The sequence below is a fragment of the Aquarana catesbeiana genome, linkage group LG01, assembly GCF_042186555.1.
Source record: "Aquarana catesbeiana isolate 2022-GZ linkage group LG01, ASM4218655v1, whole genome shotgun sequence".
In the NCBI taxonomy this organism is placed as follows: Eukaryota; Metazoa; Chordata; class Amphibia; order Anura; family Ranidae; genus Aquarana; species Aquarana catesbeiana.
The window spans coordinates 652,400,751-652,406,750 of record NC_133324.1 but is presented as its reverse complement, the minus strand read 5'-3'; positions in this window follow the sequence as shown (position 1 = coordinate 652,406,750).

Genomic DNA, 6,000 nt, shown 5'->3' with positions numbered 1-6,000 from the left:
TGTGTTCCCTCACCATGTTCTAACTGTAGTGGGGATGGGCTACCTAGGACATGAGAGAAATCACTGCTCCCAATGACAGGGAGCAGTAGATCCCTGTCATGTCACTAGGCAGAACAGGGAAATGCCTTGTTTCTGCCTCTCCTCATCTCTTCTAGGCATTTCCCCATTCTGCCTCTCCTTGTCACGATCGCAGGCCGCCGGTGGACATCGAGTCCGCAGGACCCATGGGCATGCGCCACCGGCCCAGGATTACGAAGGGATGTATGGTTACGACCTTTAGCACACCTGTGCCATTTTGTCAACGTGCATTGGCGTGCGGCGCTCGGGAAGAGGTTAATGGCTGTGTATGCTGGGCATAATTCTCAGTATCTGTTCTTATTCTGTATGTATGGACCCTGCACAGTACCACTTCTCTTGTCCTGTATGCCGAGTGTAATTCTCGGTATTGGTTCTTATTCTGTATGTATGGAATCTAAGTGCCACTTCTCTTGTCCTGTATGATGGGTATAATTCTCAGTATCTGTTATTATTTTGCATGCATGGACCCTGACAGTACCACTTCTCTGGTCTCATATGCTGGGTGTAATTCTTAGTAACGTATTATTGTATGTAACTTCATACTGCGTCACTGAATGATCCTGAGCAGGGTCGTCATCGGGGTTGTTCCACGGTTCTCCTATAGGGGGTATGGACAGCAGGCAGATCAGATGGTGGGGTTGGTAAGAGCAATTGCAGAACGATGCCCTGTGCTGCTCTCTGCAGCAACCTCTCTCCCTCTTGCCAGCTTTCAGCTGCTGGGTGGAGAGACACAGACAAGGCGGATCCAGGGGGCTGCTAATTTCCACCCAGATTTCAGTTGTGCCCCCTCCCCAGCCCTTCCTTCGATGTGATGCCTGAGTGGCTGCTGATCTCCCCCCCACCATCGCCCGCACTCAGAGCTGGGAAAGGGGAATGGCATCCTGGAGCAGTGAGAAGATAAGTGGCAGAGTGGGGAGATGGCATCGGACTGTACACACACACACAGTTTGATTACCGTCCCCCATCTCCTCCAAGGGCTGCTCATCTCCCAGCAGTAAGAAATGTGGATGGGGGGCGGTAATCAAACTGTGTGTGTGTGCAGTCCAATGCCATCTAAGAGCGATCCTCTCTCATGTGCTGGAGGAGTGCTGTAGTGACAGGAGAGGGTGAAGAGGGGAAGGTTACAGGGAAATTGTACACAATGAGGGGGCAATAATAGTTTGTGCTTTGGATGGGGGGGATTTGTGCTAGGAGAAGGGATTGGAGGGGATTTGTGCTAGGAGTAGGGATTGGAGGGGATTTGTGCTAGGAGGAGGGATTGGGGGGGATTGGTGCTGGGGGAGGAATGGGGGATTGGTGCTAGGAATTTGTGCTAGGAAGAGGGATGGGGGGATTTGTGCTGTGAGGAGAGATTGTGGGGATTTGTGCTGTGAGGAGGGATTGGGGGGATTTGTGCTGTGAGGAGGGATTGGGGGGGATTTGTGCTGTGAGGAGGGATTGGGGGGGATTTGTGCTAGGGGGAGGGATTTGTGCTAGGAAGAGGGATGGGAGGGAGGAATTCGTGCTAGGAGGAGGGATGGGGGGGATTTGTGCTTGGAGGAGGGATTGGGGGGATTTGGACTTAAAGAAGTGATGGGGGGGGGATTTGAGCCAGGAGAAGGGATTGGGGGTATTTTTGTTAGGAGCAGGGATTGGGGGGGGGGGGGGTATTTGTGCTGTGAGGAGGGATTGGAGGGGATTTGTGCTAGGGGGGGGGATTGGGGGGTTGTGCTAGGGGGAGGGATTAGGGGGGATTTGTGCTAGGGGGAGGGTGATTGGGGGAGATCTATGCTAGAAGAAGTGATTTGGGGGATTGTGCTGGGGGGGGGATTGGGAATATTTGTGCTGGGAGGAGAGATTGGGGGGATTTGGGCTAGGAGAAGGGATTGGGGGGATTTTTGTTAGGAGGAGGTATTGGGGGGGTATTTGTGCTGTGAGGAGGGATTTGTGCCGGGAAGAGGGATTGGAGGGGATTTGTGCTGGGAGGAGGGATTGGGGCAATTTGTACTTGGAGGAGGGATTGGGGAGGGGATTTGGGCTTAAAGAAGTGATGGGGGGGATTTGGGCAAGGAGAAGGGATTGGGGGGGGGTCTGTGCTAGAAGAAGTGGTTGGGGGGGATTTATGCTGCGAGGAGGTATTTTTTTGGGGTGGGAGATTTGTGCTAGGAGGGATTGGGGGGATTTGTGCTGGGAGGAGGGATTGGGGGGATTTGTGCTGGGAGGAGGGATTGGAGGGGATTTGTGCTGGGGGGAGGGATTGGGAATATCTGTGCTGGGAGGAGGGATTGGGAATATCTGTGCTGGGAGGAGGGATTGGGGGGATTTGTGCTGGGAGGAGGTATTTTTTTGGGGGGGGAGACTTGCGCTAGGAGGAGGGATTGGGGGGGATTTGTGCTGGGAGGAGGGATTGGGGCAATTTGTGCCGGGAGGATATCTGTGGGGGATCTGTGCTAGAGGAAGTGATTGGGAGGATTTGTGCTGAGAGGAGGGATTGGGGGGGGATTTGTGATGGGAGGAGTTTTTTTTGGGGGGGGGGAACTTGAGCTAAGAGGAGGGATTGGGGGGGTTGTGCACACCATGTGTGATGTCCATCCATGTTACCTGCCCCCCCCCCCCCCATGTATCCATCTATAAACTATACACAGTGACAGATCTCAGATCATTGCATTGCAATGTCCCCTCCCCTTCCTCCTCCTGGGTGTGTCTCTCATCTCCCCCCCCCCACTGTGTGTGTCTCATCTCTGCCCCCCCTCCTGTGTGTGTCTCATCTCTGCCCCCCCCCCCCCTCTTCCTGCATGGATGTGCACCCTGGAGCCAAATGAAAAAATCAAGTACAGGCACGTGATTTTGCGCACAAGGGCCACCCTGCTGCAGTATATGTACATGGGGCGGTCCTTAATGCAGACCTCCACCCAGCACTCCTCTTGCACAATTGGCACTTTTGGGGAGGAGGTGGGAAGCATAACCTGATTTTGAATAGGTACCCGCTTTCCACTTCCGTTCCGAGTTCCCGCAGCGCTCTGAACGGAAGTTCTCCTCCCTCCCCCCCTAAGTCTTCTGGGACACTGACAGGTCCCAGAAGACTGCATCCACCAATCACAATGAACAGCGTGACTCACGCATGCACAGTGGGCATCCTGCTTTAAAGCTGCAAGCTGTCACAGCCGGGTGCCCCTAGTGAAGATGCCAGCGATGGGGACCGAAGACAGCGGGTGATACTGGTTGGGGTGAGCACCCCGCTGGATCATGGGACGGGTGAGTGGTTTGTTTTTTAAAATTAAGCAGCTGCAGTTTTTGTAGCCATCGATTTTTATTTTTTCCATAGGTGGCTGGAACTCTTCTTTAACTGCTTCCCACCCACCGCACATCATATGACGTCATCGGGTTTGAGCGGTGATATCTGAATGATGCCTGCAGCTACAGACATCATTCACATATCTTCTTTTAGCGCCAGATGCTGACCATAGAGATTTCCGGCAGACCTGATGGTCCCCGGAGTCTCTATGATCTTTCGGAGGCCAGGCGCGATGTTATGATGTCACGCCCGGCCCCTGCATTTGAAAAAATGTCGCCCGGCTCAGCTGGGAAGCTGAGGTCTTCTTCCTTCTTTTTTTTATTTCAGGCTTCCCAGCCTAGAGGTGAAATGTGAGGACTTATTGACGCAATATGTCACTGCAAAGAGGACCTGTCATGCTTATTCCTAGTACAAGGGATTTTTACATTCCTTGTACTAGGAATAAAAAGTGTTAAAAAAAAAAAAAAAAAAAGTAAAAAAGTTTCAAACTAAAAAAATAAAAGTAAAGTAAAATGAATAATAAAAAAAAAATGTTTAACCACTTGCAGTCTTAATTTGCCAGGAGGGTGTCCCTGGACATCCTCCCGTGCTTGAGTGGCTTGCGCGCCCCCTGCAAGGCGCTCTGTGATCAGCGAGTCTATGAGACTCGCCTGATCACAGATCGTAGTAAGGGTTGAGCTATTTTTCCTCCTCACGCTGATAGCGTGAGCAGGGGAAAAAAAAGCCAGTCACCGGCGGCTGCAAGAGGGACATCGGTCCCAATCGTGGAGGTACCTACCAGTGCCCACCACCGCCACCTACTAGTGCCCACAGTGTCACCTACTAGTGCCCACAGTGCCGCTTATAAATTAATCACTGCATCATTACCAGTGCTGCCTATCAATACCATCTACCAGTGCCACCTATCACTGCCACCCATGAGTGCCACTCATCAGTGCCACCCATCAGTGTCGTTTTATCTGTGCCTTTCAGTGTCGCCTTATCTGTGCCCATCAGCGAATATCAATGAAGGAGAAAAATTACCCGTTTTATTTATAATTTTATAACATATATGGGTGGTTATGCCTGTCTTGCCACTATTTTTGATCTAAGCGCTTTTTATTGTTTTATACCTGACTTCAATCTTTAAGTCAGGGTGTATTGTATTGCCTTGTTTTTAAATAAAGCTTTTCAAAAAGCTGATTCACACTATGGGGAAGTCTTCTTTTTGATCCCCATTTTACTTGAGGGCCTATATCCACTCTATGGAGGCAACATCCTTGTAAGCAGTTTCTCACTCGCATCTTGGATACCGGGAGTTGCCGAGACCAGAGAGGTTCGGTCGGGGAGTGCCGCAGTGTTTCTCCATCATCTCCAGCCGCTGTGGAATCACCTCTCATCTCCATCTTAAGCCTGTCTGACTCCTAAGCCACTGGCTGAGGGGTCCACCATTGCCGGTAAGGGTATTTTTGCCTATCCCCTTTTACACATATGTTGGATACCTTATCCTGTGGATGCCATCCCCGGATCTAAGGACCCCATACCATTGGTTTCGGTTGCTGTTGACCTTCCAGCCACATTCCTAGATGCCTACCCATTCATTGATGTTGGACTTCTAGCTATGTCAGCTACTTATAAGTTCACGCTGGACTTTTAGTTTTGACAGCAGTTCATGTTGTTATTGTGTCATATTATTTTCAATTTTATCTGTTCACTTCATGTTTACCATATATTTGTGCCACTGCACCTTTAAGAGGTCCTTGTTAGTTTAATTTTTCACGCTTTTCCAAAGTAATTTGGGATCTATAGTGAGTAATTACCCCTTGCAATTTTTCTATCACTACCCCACAGTGACCCAATTCTGCCAATGTTAGCTACCACTTTATGCAGGATCCTTTAGTGTCTTATTGTTACGTTTTAACACACAGATTGCCCCCATTATCACTTTCGCACCACGCATTTTGATTAACGCTTAGTTATTAGTCTATACACGATTAATTTTGTGTTTCATTAAATACACTTTATTGGGCTGTTGTCCTTTCAGATATCTATTCTGTCAGGCTTTGCCCAATAACGCACATGTATTGTTTAGCGCCACACTTATCCACCTTATACCTTCGTTACAATTAGTCTGATTGTCGTGTTGGCTGCTCTTTTCACTCTGTTTTGGTTGGCGCACTATTATTTTTGTTTTTTAGTTATGAAACGTTTTTGTTTTTTCAAAAATTTCTGTCTTTTTTTGTTTGTTTAGCAAAAATAAAAACCCAAATGGTGATTAAATACCACCAAAAGAAAGCTTCATTTGTGTGAAAAAAAATGATAAAAAATTCATTTGGATACAGTGTAGCATGACCGCACAATTGTCATTCAAAGTGTGACAGCGCTGAAAGCTGGTCTGGGCAGGAGGGGGGTTTAAGTGCCCAGTAAGCAAGAGGTTAAAGCGCCCCTGTCCCCATGTGCTCGCATGCAGAAGCGAACGCATACGTAAGTCACGCCCACATATGTAAACACGTGTGAGGTATCACCGTGAAGGTTAGAGTGAGAGCAATAATTCTAGCCCTAGATCTAGTAAAAAAAATTAAAGTGTCGCTCATGGGAATTTTTAAGTACCGAAGTTTGGCGCCATTCCATGAGCGTGTGCAGTTTTGAAGCATGACATGTTGGGTATA